Source organism: Camponotus floridanus, unplaced genomic scaffold (genome assembly GCF_003227725.1).
Source record: "Camponotus floridanus strain SB8 unplaced genomic scaffold, Cflo_v7.5 scaffold46, whole genome shotgun sequence".
NCBI lineage: Eukaryota > Metazoa > Arthropoda > Insecta > Hymenoptera > Formicidae > Camponotus > Camponotus floridanus.
In genome coordinates this window covers 662,695-681,287 of record NW_020229614.1, presented here as the reverse complement: position 1 = coordinate 681,287, position 18,593 = coordinate 662,695, and positions in this window count along the sequence as shown.

The window sequence follows — 18,593 nt, the reverse complement described above, 5'->3', positions numbered from 1 at the left end:
TATGATATATATTATATAAAAAAGAGAAATCTAAAATATTTTCATAAATTGTGAGTTATAACCATATTTTATCCAGAAAATAATTGAATCGTTTATTTTAGGAGATTTTTTTTCTACACGAATATTATTTATAATAAAAATTACACACACACACACACACACACACACACACACACACACACACATATATATATATATATATATATATATATATAATTTATATTTCAATTATTAGTATTAGGATAGAAAAAACACTAGGATCAGAAGATAATGAAATACTTTTTGACAGCTATATTAATACCACATATTACATTTGTTCTACTTATATTTTCGAAGAAAAAAGATTTTGTGAAATAAAATATTATTTCCAAAATTTCTATTTCAATTACAACGATTAATTCGAGAAATAGTTTATAAGTAAGTAAATTCTTTCAATAATAGTATAATTAGTTGCAATTAACTAAAAACAATACATATGATACTAGACATTATCAAGAAAATGCTGAAATTAAATTTGATTTATTATTGTTGAACAGATGCATAAAGGATTCCTCTCGCTACTACTAATGAGTTATTAAATATTCCTGGTGGATAGATTAAAAGCATTCCTTGTGTTATATATATATATATAATATATGTATTCAACGCACATACTCATGGGCTCTCGAAATTCGCATAGGTCGATGATACATTAGCGGCGTGTGGAAAGTTAGCGGTTGCCGTGAGTTGCGATTAGTTAGTCCCGCCGGGGCGCGCAGAATTCACGGTAATTATCTATTCGACGCGACCCCGTTTCAGTTTCCCGCATCTGCAAGTGCCTCATGTAAATGCGCCGCGAATCGACCCGTTTATTGTTGCTGTAAGACAATAATCCGCACCGAATTTCACCGGAACAAGCATTCGGTATCGAGATAAGACACGCGCCATATCGCCGGCCTTCCGAATTCTGTTTGTGATCAATAAATCACGATCGTAGAGAACACTGAAGCTGTTTCGGACTATATTACGTGAGACGCATAATAACGAGGTAGATTTGTTGTATATTTGAGTATAAATAAGTTATGCGCATTTCTTGTATAAAATTTTCAAGAATTGTAGCCCTCGTTGTTCTTATTCGAAGCGCGAAATCGTTCCTTTCTGCTTGATTTTATCGATTTTGCATTGATGATGGAGAATGGATGTACTAGAAAGAAATATTTGTTTCGAATTTATTACTTGTTTCTTCCACTTTTAAGTTAATTTACGCTTAAGAGATCTCATTCTCTCTTGAGTTTTTTTAAAAATTGGTGCTTAACTCAATTATTGATCACTTAATGATCAATAGTTTTTTAATTTTTTTAAATAAAACTATACATATGGTTTTTCTATATAACTACAGCATCTACATATATAGATACATATATTGCAAATATTTTGAAACAGAACATAGTTTATGATATCAATTTATATTATCTATATTAATTGCGAAAGCCAAATGGTAACTTCGCGTTCTAACGTAAATCCGAGGAAATGATGTAAATGTCTTGCGGCGTCCCACATAGACGATAGTTTAGACTTACGCAAGGAACGTTCGCAAAAGTTTTTAATGAAAATTTGTAATCTCGGATTTTCTGCAAAGTTTTCGGGCTGTCGCGATGAAAATGTTAATCAAATGCCGCGTACACAGTCGGGCACGAGACCGGCGGAATGTCCGATCGCCCACAACCTCGTTTGCATTTAAATACTGTCCCGCCAACATCTGACTTGTCTCATTAGATTCATCGTTATACTACGATTCTGCTTCGCAACGATGACGTCATCTCTTCGACATTAATCTTATGATGGACAAAAGCATGAGATTCTTTCAAAATTCACTCATATATCTCCGTTAGACTTGTGTGAGATTTACACATTATTATTGACACACAAGAGCAGATTACGCGTAATCATGGTAATTACTTTATCATCTTCATCGAAATGATTCTGACCAGTGGGTGAGTCTCGCGAGCGCAAGGATGACGTTTCCGTGGAATACGTGGCAGGAAATACAGGGCAGCAACGGCGAGTTCATTTTAGCCACGTGCAACTTCGTCTCGCACCGCTCGAGACACAAGCCCCGGGCCTTCTCTTCGCAGACGAGGTGGGATTTTGCGTGGCTTCCGTAATATTTTCTGGTCACGTCCGGGATATGCATGAACTTTAAAAGTGGCGCCTTCGTGCTTACGGAATATTAAAGCCATTCATATTTACCGGGAACTAGATACTGTAAGCACGTAATAACGCATTTCTTCTTGTGCCTCTTTCGTCCGTACTTCATCCCCATTTGCCCAACATTGCATACCCGCATTTCTAGCTGCACTCGTTAAAATTATCGCTTTGCCTCTGATACCGTTGATATGTCGGCGTACACACAAACACACACACATACACACACAATATCGCCTTTATTCAAAAATATCTTTATATTCTTGTGAATATTATGCGAAGAAAACGCGCGTTTATGCACGTTTGAGGACATAAACTACACGACAATGTATAACACAAGCCTATTGCAAGTTTGTATATTATACATTGACGGATTTAAAGAGATATAAAAGCACTGTCTGCACTGCAGAGGATTTTTGGAGAAGGGATTCTTAAATTTATTTTTACTCAAATATTACAATTACATTTTTCTTGACAATTCTCTATAAATATTCTACAATTAAAATGCCCTTTTTTATTAATATAAATTTTTTATTAAATTTTTTTATTAATATGATATATATGAAATCGATCACCTGCATGTGACTAATGTATCCGCTTTCTGCATTTTTTGTTAGTGTCACGATGCATTAAGGAGCCTCGAACACTTTGAGTGCCTCTTTCATTGCCAGTCGAGCTTTACACATGAATTCACTTTAGCAACGATTTCTCGTTCAGTTCAATGTTTGTAAGAGATGCCCATACGGCGAAATTATATTGATGGAGCTATGGCTTTACTAAGAAGAGAAATACTATACGTGACGACATAAGTAAATGATATATTCTATGTATTCTAGGACGGTAATCAAAATGAACAATTATAAGAAAGCTTACGTACAACTATTTTCTTTTGTATTCAAGTTTATCATTGAATCTCTTTATTTGTAAATATCTTACTTGCAATAAATACTTATATTTTATATAGAAATATATTGAAAATAGAGATTATAGATTCGCGTTTTGGAACTTCCAACAATAAGTTATAGAGTTTTGTGCTATAGTTATTATTGTGCGGAAGAATATGTTCGCTACTTGTGTAAGGGGATTTGTTGATATCAGAAAGTCTCGGTTTGTACGTTAAGAAGTACTCTGAATTACCGGAGCTATGCATCTTGCTCGCACCGTGTGGTTGAGCAATTTAAACTGGCAAAGGTGAGATTTTTCTTGCTGGGGATAAGATTGCATTTGTACGCGCGAAGCGTATATACGGGGTATCTAGTAAATCGTGCTGCAACTGACAAGGAGATAACAATCTTGTGAAAAAATAAGAAAGAGTATAGAATAAATTTTTTTAATAAGCTGTGTTAATTTGACTATGCAGATGAAGATCCTCTATAAATCAACTATATTAAAATTCTAGAAATAGAATGCTAGCTTTTTTGTTTATATATTGCTGTCAGTGACTAATGTTTTCAAAATGGTAAATTAATTGTAAATATTGATTAATATGTTTTCAATATTAAAATTAAATATAAAATTTTATGGCTTCAATTGCAACTGTTTTGCAATTGCTTTCAATTGTTGTTCAATTACAATTGTTATGAAGAATTGTATTTTAATTAAAAAATTAGAAAAACTGCGCGACTGACGATGAAATTATTAATTAAAAGAAATGTGTAAAAAATTTTATTCTATATTTTTTTAATTTTCTGTACGAGTGATATACTTCTTCGTTGATTGTAGTATTTTATTAAACACCCTATATATATATCTCAACGCTACTCTTGGAAAGATTTCCCTTTTAAATACTTCTCATTACTCGTTTATATTGCTCGGGATTCTCTCTTTTTCTCTCTAATATTATTTCTATTGCCTATATAAGTTCGCACTGCGTCATTGTATGCATAACTAATAAAATCAATCAAATTAATCATGAGACTGCGAAAGAATACAACTTATAATAACTCTTAATTACAAAACTGATAGCTATAATTAATTCAGTAAACAAGAACATGTAATTATATAAGATTATCTTGTTTAACATGAGATAAGATTAATGTATAATTGTATAATTATTAATGTGACAATAATTTATATTTCTTTCTCTTCTTATACATTTACTTATATTATTTTCTAATAATTTTATGATAGCTATTAAATTTTTTTAATAGCGCCGTTTTACTTAGCGAGAGATTAATCTATATTAATTCCGGATGAAGTGTGATGAATGGACGGGTATATTCCCTGTGAAACCATCGGGTTATCGTATAAGGATCTTCGTGTATATGGCAGAGAGAAGTGCCAGCATCATTAATGATGCATTTTAGATTACTGTCTCACGAGGAGAATGTAAAATATAATTACTAAAGTAATAATTATTTTTACATTATATATAATAATTTTTAAATGACCAATACTTATTTATATATTTACTTTATATTTGCGACAGAGATGCATTTACAAACATATAAATAGAGAATATTATTAATAATACATTCGTAAATATACCACTCTTCAAAGATCGTCTTGCAAACTATTCAGGTCGGACAAATATATCCCTCTGACATGTAACTCACAAATTATCGAATGCAATTGGCGAAATGCATACGCGATGTGTCGGCAATAATTTAAAGCTACATACATGCTCACGCCATGAGTCTGACAGCACGTATTGCTCTCGCTAAAAATGACACAGAGAGCTTTTAAAAATTTCTATATATATATATATATATATATATATATATATATATATATATTCAGTGTTTCCCTTGTAGTTATCAAAATTGCCCTGCAAAAAAATTATAACAATCACGCGCGCTATAATATAAGTTTAATCACGCAAGATTTTTCACGAGAATTTGAATTTGATTATTGTGGTCATTGTTACTTGCCAAAGAGTAAGTAGTAGTAATTATCTTGCTAAATTATCCAAATAAGATATAAAGTAACAAATTTATGCGACGCAGATAACTTATGCTGTTTTTTCGATTAAAATGTAAATTTACGCTAAAATTAAAATTTCCAACAATTTAGTTTATTTTAACTATAATTTAGCGGGGACTTTATCTTCTTTTTATTTTAATTTCCATTCTTTGAAAAAACGAAAGAATAGTTTAAATAAGATTAAAATAAAGAGCATATTCAAATTCTGGCTTAACAATATCTGTTCGCGAGACTCTGATTGTGATTTTATTATCCATTTATCTTTTAAAACCTTTTTGCAATTAAATGAGTTTGCGATCAACGAAATATGTTGGAAGCGTCGCGTTCATATTTCGCGACGTATTCTATTCGTTGAGGAGCTTATTAATTTTCGTGCCACCGAATAGAGGATTATTGCAACAGAAGACGTTTCTCGCGAGTCTCAAAGAACGGCATTGTTTCTCCGCGGCGGCGAACGAGGCGTGAATAATTAATTAGATCAATAACAATCCCGCAGAGTGCTCGTGTACGCTTCCCGTACAATGTCGCCAGGCTATACTTCACAACGTTCTACGGCTTAATTCGTATTCGTTGACGGTGTCGGCGGCGAAAGATAATAAGAATAATGTCCCGTGATTATAGGTCAGCCTTCATGCTATCGCTTTGTTACCATCTTATCAGCGGAGCATGAAAACTCTCGGTTGTTCTTTATAATATAGTAACTTATCATAATCGCGCGCGCCGCTCAGGCGAAGGCGTCCGGCTTTTTGCGCGAAAAATTCACGTACAGTTTTGCGACGGCAAGATCATAAATGCATATCTTTATAGCATATTATTATTTATTTCATGTTAAGAATGTAATAACTTTTTAGTGCAATATATAAGCGCATATTTTCAATATTGTACTGTAATTTTATTATACAATAGCGTAAACAGATATTGTAAAGAATATTATAAAGTTTATATTATTGTTACATATATATATATATATATATATATATATATATATATATATGTATATATATTTCTTTTATATTAATTATTTCTAGCATTAATTATCAGTATATATTTAATTTAGTTTTTCACCTTTATAACTCAGCTTCAAAAATATGAGAACTATAGAAGAAAATACCAGCTTTATTATTCTTGTAGTTTTTATGAATAAGTCAATATTGTGTTTTCTCGAGAGTAGAATAATTTTGCCTGTAATGCAGAAAAATTCGTTATGATTTCAATGTGTTCGAGAAAAATGGAAGCGTGGAAAATAATATGCGATCCTCGTTATCGTCGTACAATTGCAAAATTTTAGTCGCTTTGTTTTTTTGACGTAGCCATAAAAACTTGGTCTTATTTTATCGCGCAAATCCTTTTAATTGCATTTTTATCATGACGTTATGCACGCCGCACTACTTTCTCCATAATGCATTATTCTCTCGTCAGACGCGACAGTTTCTCATACACTCTAAATTATAGCTATGACGTATTTCTCGCATGCTGTTGAGTCTTTAAAGAGATCGTGTTTTACGCATTACTTGATATATTCGTGCTTGGTAATTGCACGGGACGGGCAAATTTCATACTTAACAATGATTATTTCCGTCCATTAAAACGCATCAATTGAGAGATATTATTAGAGATGAGTTATATCAATTGAGAGATATTATTAGAGATGAGTTATATATATATATATATATATATATATATATATATAATTTTAGATAAGTATTATATGTATGTATTCAATAATTATGAGATTTTAGACATCTTTTAGATGCTTAATCATTGGAAATGATTGTTATATATAATAATATCATTTTTTTCAGAGAGTTAACGTCAATATTTGTGAGAAAGATTCGTTTCACATTCGAGAAAACACTGGTCCTACTTTATATTTCTCACGTCATATGCTGAGCCGCAGTTACATGCTGAACTTTACCGAGACTTTCAATTGCGAATTTTCACATTCTCAACGCGATTTTCGCGAGAAGCCGCCTCGCGATCACGGCGGTGAAGTTTCCTGGCGGAATACACGTTGGCGGCCGCGAGAACCTGAAATTTCCTTAATGACGCTCTTCTGGAACTTGTTGTGCGCGAGCGTGCGAGACGGTTGAAAAGAGGGAGGAAATCTAACTCGACTGGAAGTTATGCTTTATTACGTTTCGCTTGCATTAGCAGTTTCGACGCTACGCGATAACCGTTTCCATTCCGCGAGCGTTGCAGGGATGCGCGCCGTCCCGGTATTTGTTCCTCGTAACTTTTCACACTTCATCTTTCGCGCGGCCGATATCGCACGGAACACGGTAGAACCGCAAATCATTGTGTCAGGGTCGAATGCCAGTTGCAGAACACGAGCACAGGGAGTTTATCTGAATAAAAACTTTCACATTGAATCGTATTATTTTATATATTTCTAATATTATTTTAAAGAGAAAATCTTTTATATATTTTATATTATATTAATGGATTGAACTGTAAGAAAAGAGGATTTTTATACTTGCCATTTCGAAATTCCATGCATGAATTTTTCACGCCATTATAAACTGTAATTATCTGCGTCATTATTTTTTTTTATTCAATCAATTATTTAATATATTTAATATATTTAATGTGAAAAAATATAAAAGTTTATCACTGTCCGAAATTAAAATGGATATATTATAATTCAAGAGAAGATACAAAGAATTGATTGTCTGTGTTTGGTTCTACTAGAGTTAACTTTCGGCAAATTTCACACGAAGGTAATGTTTCTCCGATGCCTCGATTTGCTTTCTATAGCCCTTCGGATTTTGACATAATCCCGGATTTGCCGAGCATTCGACCACGCAAGGCTCGCCTAACCGGTCGGTCGAATCGGTCGGTCGGCTATTACAGTGGAGGCAAGTTCTCACGACAAACTTTAGTCATTACGACCGCTCTATTTTCGAACACAACGACCTTTGTATGCGAACGTTCCTTATTATCGGTACCGAAGGGAAACTCGTGCGATCTCTGTCTTTTTACATGTGTACCGCGAACACATGAAGCGCCACATAGTTCGGCAAATTGCAGTGGATTGCCTAGAAAATCCGCGTTCGGCGGAAATTATTTGGAATTCGGGAGTAAAAGGGCGGAAGAGAGAGAGAGAGGAGAGAGAGAGGGAACCGGTTCGCCATTTCTCTCAATTAAATGCGCAGCTTGTTCGAGCAATTGTCTTCAGCAGGAAATTAAAATAGTGCTGGGACTTCTTCTTCAATTACCTTTGCAAACTTGTTTGATAAAGCTGTCAGATAGTAGTAGCACATTGAGTATATTCTATCGTGCGCCATTAAAAGGTTGTTGCTTACAGAAGTTCCAGAATATCATTAATATGAGATTATCGTGTAACTTCTATGAATTTAAATTAGCTCTGGCTCTCTTTCTCGTCGTCGGAAAATATATTTCAAGTGCTCGTAAATGTTGAAAAATGCAACGTGAAATTTTTACTAGAGAGCCATTCATTAAATATTCGATATATCCATGATGAAAAAGATTCATCAGAATCACTCATCAATTACTAATCGTTGAACTTGCATATACCAGCCTGTTCCGTAATCTTAAAGCTCGCGCCTGGTGCAGCGACTTCGTGATACTCTCTATCCGCGCTATTAATCAGGCTGCAAGAAAGCGGACGAAAAAGCGAGACGGCTATGATTTATAACCAGACGCACAGAGACGGACGGACGCGCCCGGATTTAGATCGCGCAGCGATGTATGCCCAGTTGCGCGATAAATAAAGTCAAGGGGCATTAAATTTCGCGCGCGAGAAGCGCGTGAAAAATGATTTTCACGCCGAGTTCAACTGAAATATTAAGCCGTAGGCCGAATTAATTACACCCTTTATTGCGCTCCATCGTCGTACGCGTCCCAGCTTCATCGACCGTGAGAGATTTAATTATGTATTCGCTGGTCAGGTAATCTGAAAATTCCCGCAATGTGAATTCGAACACAGGGAGTGGATAAAGATACTCGGAGCGCGATGTTGAACTTTAGACTGCGATCAAAATCTTCATTTCTATCAAACATTTCTTTCGGCCATCGTGAAATGAATCGTAAAATATTTAAATTATTTATATATTTCAGATTTTAAAATAAAAGGAATTTCGAATTAGCTTAAAAAATGATAGTTACAAAAGAAAATTCCCTTTTTTCACATATTATATATAAAGTTAAATTCTATTTAATAGCTATATATATTAAAAATTATAAAATAATTCTAAACTATTGGAAAAAATGATATGCTGTAGGAAGAATCATTAGTTAACGATCGAATATATTCGAGAAAATGCTCAAGATATGAAAATTTTCTACGCTGATACGAGAAGTTTTGTTACGTTACGTTTTACAGTTAAAGACAGTGCGCAATGTATTATATTTATACTTGCATAACGATGAAGCTGCCGTGAGTACCGGTCGGAAAGCCGTGTATTCATACCCAAGTACGCTTTTATGTATTTATGTATGAACGATATGCTAAGTGAGATGGAAGCTCCTCGGAAACGTCTATTATTCAACATAGTGAATTTCGGTTCAAATCTCGCGGATCTGTTTCGCGAAATGGAATGTATGCTCGACGAATCTTTATTTTTCAATTTTACTTAATACATAATAGACCGGTACGTTTAACAAATAATAGATATAATAAAGAAATAAATGCGTATAGAAATACAGATTCAACTTGAATCGCTTAAGGAGAGATATACTTGGTTACAATTTTTTAACAAACGCTTAAGACGGTAAGCTTTAGAGCAGCCATAATAATTATAGCCAGATACAACGCAGTAATTGTGTGCATTTTGCTAAGGATGATAAAAAAAGAGGCGCAAAACTAATTTAATTAACCGCTGAATTTATGGGATTGTAGGGCTTTGATAAACTTGACGTGAAGACGCGGCCCGGAGCTGATAAAACGCGACCGCGCGTATTGAAAGATTACCGTAAATGTCGCGCGATAAAGTTTACAGCGCGCGCACGCTCCGCTGGCACAAATTGCACCGGCGGATTTACATAAAAATTACGCGCGCCGTAAACGTCGGCTCTTTATGATATTGCGAGAGCTTTATTGCGGAGCCCCGGAGCTCGTCCGCGTTTGCGACGCGTTGCCCGTTCGCGCGACGATCCACCGCCCGTGCACGCGCCGTTAATTAAATTCTCATTATGATCCCCCTGCACTTCCTTGCCCTTTTCCCTCGCCCTTCCTCGACGCGGAGCAGCATTTTACACGGTAAGCTATGCGAGTTACACACTCGCTCGCGCCACGACGTGTCATTAATAACGGCGTACCCCGCCAGTCGGTTTACCGACCGCTTCCTGCAAAGAATACGTCATTGTGCTTTAATGAGCCGCGCAAGCTGTACCCCGGTGACCGATCTTCGCGCTCGCCTCAATACATCGGAGGATGAATCAAGGCGGGCGATGTTGTGTTGATGCCCGCTTTTTAGTCCTCGCCCTTAATATTTCCCGCCACGCTTTCTCTCGCATGTCTCGCGATAGAGATTTATGTTCGGACGCTGTTTAGGATGAAATCATTCCGGCAGAAGGCATTTATGCACGTCATTTTCTCGCGTAGCTTTCATGCCTCATGCCATTATTCTGTTTTCTGCATTTTGTTCGACTATGCGTTCGACTAGGCGAGATTATATTATATATTATGATCGTCCAAATAAATCAATGTCTTTGGCATAAAATAAAGATTATCGAACGATTTAAACATTCTGTGATATATCATGATCACTTTGTGATGAGATACCTTAAAGTCGATACTATTGAATTGCATTAATAGCGTAATAGTCGCGACAAAATTTGATTTGAAATTTGATTCGATATTCTATTTGATAATATGAATTTGGTTTTACAAGCGAGAAATGATTAAATTGTCTATTTAAAAATTCAGAGATTTAGTTTTGATTATAATTTTTTTCATTTTCATACCGCATACGATAATTATTTTCAAGTGTGTTAAAATAAACTGAAAACCAATTTTGTCATATTTATTATAGATTCATTATTTCTCAATAAAATTTAAACCATCATGTTTAATAGAGAATCGAAATGATCTAATTCCAACAGCAGATAGAGAGATAGATTTATTCAGAAATTCAGACAAATTAGAGGAGTATGACGTATGATTGCAACTCATGCAATTCATCATTGCTGTCCACATTGTATATACATTCTTGTCATTAAAGCTATCAGATATATCGGTATAATAGATTTCCCCTTGTAATCTTTCAAACCGATATGCGCTGGTTATATGTCTTCCAATTTTACTCGCTGCATTTATAACGTGAATAAAAATTAAATAGTAAGGATCAAAGATATGGAAAAATTTAAATAGTAAATAAATAAGCGAATCGATTACTTAGAGTTTTCTGATATTCTCGAAAATTTAATTTGAACCAAGAAAGTTAATTAAATAAAATCGAAAAAAGATTTTCAAGTTAATTATCTATTATATTATTGATCAATTCGTTTATTCACTTTTCGTACAAGTAGCCTAATAAAAAGAGAAAAAGAGAAAAAAAGAGATATTTTTAAAGAAAGTAGAATCATATATTTATAAGATAAATATCAATTCGTTTTTCTATTAATAATAAGTTCTATGAATAATAAGTTCTATTAATAATAAGTTTTTCTATTAATAATAAGCATTTTATTATAAATAAATAATGTTAATTTGAAAAGAGACGTGTTAATGGGATCCAAATATTCATTCGTTGCGATATATGCGAAAAAACATTCTCGTTAAACATTATCTTCATGAGAATAATTTTAATGTTACGATATCTATGGTCATAACTTTAACACTGTTATAACGCTTTTTACAGAGAATATCTTATATTGAAAAAATTTAAAATTATGTATATTTATATATTTGTATATGTATGTATGTATGTATGTATAAAAAGTGCAGTTATTGCAATAGTATAACTCTATTAAGAAAATTAACCGATAATTTTTTCTTGTAAAAATAGATGGTTACGCATATAGCCGATCTATCTCGCTTGTCTGATTCTATTGTCCGTTAAAAGTCATCGAACGGCCAGTCAATTAACCAAATCGTCGTGGTGTGTAACGCGCTGGCGAATCGCTCGAAAGCTCCCTGCCCGTCGCATGTTATTTCATTACGATCGTTGAATAGTGCTTGATTGACCGCTGCGTGTTTGCCAAACGAATTCCTTTTGTAACTCGTAACACGACTTGCCCATGCAAGAGATTTTTCGCCGCTTCCGATAGATACTCGTGGACAAACCATCGATTTTTTCCTGTTATTGCTTCTGTAGACGGAACGATTAGAACGATTGTAGATTCGATGGCTATTGTATTTGCTCCAGAAAAATTCGATATGTGGATTGATTATTAATGCTGATATTAAAAAAATTTTTCTTTTTTTGATTTACAAATTTCCAATTTCTCTCATATAGGGTGAAATTTTATCCTGCAATTTACAATACTAAAAGAAAATATGCGATTGATCAAATTTCTGCGTAATTATTTAATATTAAATATTAATATTAAATTAATATTAGAAAAGAAATTTAAAAAATATTTTTATTATCGATAAATATTCGATATATACTATGTAAAGAGAACTTTCTAAAAATCTAGAAATTTAAAATGTACACAAAAGAAATTCAAAATAATTACATACAAGCTTGTGAATGAAAAAATTTGTTGGACCCCCCTAGGGTCCAAATTACTTACAATAATGCATATTTCTATTCTTAAAAAATGAAGAAAATTAGATATGCGTGTTCTTTAGCTCTCGAATTTTATGTCCTTTACATTTGCAACAGTTAAATTTTAAATTTTCCTCCAGAGAAAATATTACTTAATATTATAAAATATGGATGCTCTCATGGAGATGCATAATATCTTATGCAGAAAATTGCTATAGAAATATTAAGACGGTAGCAAATATAAAAGTTTAAGATTTAATTCCTGATTCAGTGTCATTTTCTTCGACATGATATTATCTTCGTAACATAATAAGATAAATTGTCTTAATTTAATCAAGTTTGCGCGACCGTTCGCGATATTCACGAATGTCTCCATCTCGCGGGATTGGTCGATCGAATTCCTGAGTAACATCGGTTTCAGGTATTCCCATGCTGCTTTCGTTATCCGAACAAATCTGTTTACGCTCGCGGCTCTTCGTCTACTTTGCTGTACAAACATCGTGGAACCGAGTAAACGAATAACATGACTAGGTATGAATAGTAACTCGTCGTAGCCAGAAGCTAGTAATTTTTGAAAATAAGAGCAAGGCTAACCACATAGCACACGATCTTCATAATTACTCCGTCCAATGCTTGCACAGATGCTAGATCAAAGGCCGTTTCTTTATCTCGCAAAACATTTCCCGACCTCCCGCGCTCATCGCGACTCGTTAGAAATCCGAAATAAGAATGAAAAAAATAAGGAAAGCGAGAGAGAAAACGGAAGGAGAGAAATATACCGCGGTAAGCCACAAAGCGTATTCGCTCGGAGACACGCCTTTTGCGCGCTAATGGCTTCCGTCGAAAATTACTCTCGGCATCTGACGTGGTTTCCTCACGCTCCGATTATTTCACCTTCCAAACCGCCTTCCTGGACCGATCACGATGTATCCTATAAACTATCATTCTCTACTCAAAATTAAAGCGAAAAGCGGAGAGTTAAAATAATCTTCGACAGTAGTGCGAAGAAAAACGATCACATTTGATTTTTATTAATTTGTAAAATTTACAAAAGCTTAATAGTGCAAAAATTTGTTTGCTTTATTTCGTCACGTTTTGTCGGGAAACGTTGAATTATCCCCGTAGACGTGAGGATGGAAGGGCTCGCCGGCTCCCTGCCCTCCCCCACGCCGAATAAATCCACGCTGTGAGAGATTTAGTAACACTTAAGGCGCGTGTACTCGTTCGCCAATTTGTCTCGGGACGGAAAGGTACGAGCGGTGTGTATACCGGGGCGCGATAAGGCAAGCCCTGAAATGCCTCCCGCTATATTATCACTATCGGTCAGCCTTATTTATTGCGCCGCGAGGGGCAGGTGTGCCGCCGAGAAGGGGACCCGTATGGTTACTTCTCTCAGCGGGCGAAAAACAAATGGGGCTGCTTCTCGGCCCATGTCGAGACGGAATTGCTGCGAGTCGAGGACGGACGAAGGCGATTTTGCTCTAGGGAATAGTGTATTCTTAAATTCACTAGTAGCTTGTACAACAAACACGATGTGTTGACCAACAGTTTTATTTTTATTCAACCAAAAGTTATCTTGATGTTGGAGTATTTAATATTTGTTGTCAACGGATTTGCAACAAAACTAGAACTTTTTCTATGTTTGAACGATCTCGATTTTTTAAATTAATTTGAAAATGTTAGAATAGCGTTGATCTCTATTTTTGTAAATTAGTATAATATTGAGATATAATTTAAGTATTTAATAAAATCTTTGAATATTTCCCATAGAGTTGAATTTAGAGTAGAAGTTAAATTTTTTGTTTCGCAATTTTGGAAGTGACAATTTGGAAATATCTTACGAAGGATCAGTCGAAATAGTTTCAGTCAGACAATCGACTGTGGTTATTGTCACGGATACTCGATCGTCCAACGACCCAAGTAACGTCGCGTGAATCGACGCCTTGGGACTAGCCGGATAACATTTTCGTCGTTTCACAAGGCGGAAGTAGCTCGTCGGGGAATTGCTCGTCGTGTAACAAAAGAATATTCAGAGATCTGCACAAGATCCTGTAACTTGCGAGCGTGAGATACCGCGAAATTGCGTAAACGAAAGCGCTTGTGTAAATCGAAACGACGGGTTCTTGTTGTATCATACAATTCCGAATGCATGCGCGTCTTTGTTTGCACGAGAATCGAATGGTGAAAGAGAAAGAAATTTCCGCAATTGAGTTTGCAAGGATAAAATCGCTGCTTGGATAATTTAGATATCAATGTTATAAATAGTACGTGTTATTGCCAGTGATAAAAATTCTCGTTCAATAGAAACAACACAGTAGAGCAAGCGCGTCATGTTCAGACGAGCCACGTCATTTTCTACTTAATTCTCTCTACATCGTGTTTAATATAATTAGTGCTGATATTGACGTTTATAAGTGCAAGATTTATTACATTACCGAAAAATAAAAATTTATCTTTAAGAAAAGTAAAATAACTTAGAGTGTCATAAATGTTTCTTGGAAAACGAAAAATGTATGATAAAATATCTTGAATATAATCTCTAATTTAAAAAAAAAATTAAAACAAGATTTAAAATTTCGATTTGACTCGGTAAAAGAATATGAAATATTTATATCGCGGCTCTTTGAGAAAGCGTTTTCGACACTATCTCACTCTACAGTATAGTCTGATTGTACATCACATTTCGAATGTCGTGTGTGAGCACATGAGTCGTAGTTTATTTTGCTTGAAAGAATTCTATGGCTTTGCAATCAATGTAATTTTCGTTTGTTACTGCACGCTACAAATACGTCAGTTTGTTTATATGACTGTTATATGAAACGTTCTCTCTCTTTTTTCCTTCTATTATGAATGAAGCCGCCTTTTATTAATTATATTTCTCGAAATTAACGCTGGAGTACCATTGAAAAGTACTCGTTGACAAGCTTATTGTGCATTATTTGCACGGAATAACGCGTCTATATGTTTTCTCAAATACTGCTTCAATACATTTCAGTATTTGCAATATTGTAAGCTAGAATACAATTGAAATTACGCTTTTCACAAGGGTAACAAAATTGCTTTTGGTAATATCTTTTGACGTATGTATTTTATTGTATGCTTATAAATATTAGATAAAAGTTGGTATTTTCGTCATAACTATTGTTGCTCAAACAATGGCATTTTTTAGATTTCGTTTAATTCTATCCGTTTATTCTTATTTCATTTGCTTGTTGCTTAATGACATTTTCGATGATGTGATCATAATTACAGTAATAACATAATAGAATATTATCATGACATGATTAATAATTGTGAATAAAATATTGAGTAAATTATTTTTATTAAACACTCTATATAAAATTTGAATTTTTATTTAATTTACAAAATTTAAACTTATAAAAAAAATTTTAAAAATTGCTTTGATAATTACATTGCTTTGCGTATACGTATTTCTTGGAAATACCTGTTTTTTTATGATGTTGTACGCTTGTAGCATAATTAAATCTCAATATATGTATGCGATATTAATCGAATTTGCAAACAATTCAGGTCAACAATTTGCCTAAAGATAACTCTACTGATAAAAAGACGATCAAAAGCAAAAATAATCGTGCAACGGATATACAAGAGCGGATGAAAATATTTTAAGCGCGCCTGGTTCCAATTAAAATCCATGAGCATCTCTTTATGTTCGTTTTTGATTCCACGGTGGCTGCTATACTACCCCAATGTCGCTGCATCCAAGTGTACGATGCAAGTGCACAAATGCGTGTCACATTTCTATGCGAGGTCTATGCACTCGTTTTTTGCGTCATATTTCGGTTTTCGAGAGACCAGTTTGTATAAACACACGCACACAGAAACAAACTATAATAAAATCTAACGACAAAAAAACAACGATGTTATCATATTTATATCGTGTATCTGTATAAATTTTGTGATTATATATACATGTATAAAATCGTCAATCATATATTATAATCATATATATTGTACGCATTTTGAAAATTGCGACATAAAATATACTTTATATAAGTAAATTTATGATATGAATTACAAGATTCTTTGATATTTCTGTCAGAGGGAAGGAAGAAATAGTTTGTTAAAAATATATGAATAGTTGCATATATTAATAAAGTAGATGAAATATGTATATATGTAATACTGTCATAATTATCTACTTTAAAAAAAAAACATGAAACATATAATTGATTTTATTTGCTGCAATTTGCTGTTTTTCATTCTTTTAGAAATATTTAGAATTTAATTTTTTTAAATTTGTTTATCTATTTACATTTTGTACGTTTATTATAATTGACTTGAAGTTTTTAATAATTACAGATGTGTAGTATATGTATACTTGTGTTCGAAAATTAACGTAAATTTTAAATATGATGTAAATTATACTCATATCGAAGATGTGCCACTTTATTTCCTTTTTTTTTTATTTTTTTTTTCTCAATTCATCAGGATATGTACAGGTGCGCGAGTAAGAGTCTCTCTCTCTCTCTCTTTCTTTCTCTTTTTCTCGATATTTTTGCGGATGCATGTTCAGAAGATAATGATCGTATTCGTCAATAAAAAGAAATAGTGGCGATAGAAGTAACAATTACTCGCATGCACATAATTCTGGTGCGATTCATTACCGAATCTCTTCGCAAGTTTTGCCATAGTATAATATAAGAAAAAAAATTCATTGTGTATTTTTTTTCACATAATTTACGATATTGCTGCATTATCTAGCGTATACCCAACTTCTCCAGAAGTATCTTAAAACATCTTAAAACATAAATTTATTAATTTGTTTAATCTACTATTTCTCATCATATCTTGTTAAAGATAATATCTTGTTAAAGATTTTTACAGTTTTTCGCGTGTAATCAAGTTGTTGATATGAATATTTTTTTCATCAGGGAGCATTTATTTATTAAAATAAATAATTTAAATTTTATTATAATTATATAATTGAATTTAATTAATTTTAGACGCTGATTTGTCACTGTTTTGAATTATTTTGTATTATTTTCTGTATTTTATTTTTAATTTTTTTCAGTTTATGATACTTTACTAGAAAAAGAGAGAGTATATTTTATTATATATGGTCTATAAAAAATATATATTTATAGAATACAATAATATTTCGTATATTATATTTCGTGACTTTTTTCAACTAAAAATATCGATAGATGGACGTTATGCTCGATAAGCTGCTTTATTGATAGGGAGATTATGATGGTAATATTAATTACATGAACAATATTTCATGATAATTTCACTGATCCTCATTGACAAATAAATTAACGCGTATTCTGATGTGGTAACTTTGTTAGTCTCAAATTTATTGTTTCAATAATTATAATTAATAATATAACGTATGGTCGTTTAAATCCAATAGTGAACAGATGGAAATTAAATATGAGATAGATATCTCAATGTATAATATATGAAAATTATATTGATCCCAATCTTTCTCGTGATTATATCTATTACTGAATAGATTTGAAAATAATATATTTGAAAAGGAATAACTGTGTAGCTTAATAATGATTATATTTTAATTATAAAACAATACACAATATGATTTGTAAGAGAAAAAGATAGAGTACACGTAATATTGTATACTTTAATTTGTTAATATTGAATATTAGTACACAAAATATAATACATTTAATTCTGTTTTTCGTAAATATAAACTACTTTTGTGATATTATTCTCCGATATATTCATTTCGCCGACTATCTGTCTCCGTGTCGAGAGCAGTTTCGAACAAAAGTTCACACAAATTCGCGTCATTTTCGAACTATCGCTCTTGGAGTCGTAGCAGCCAAACGA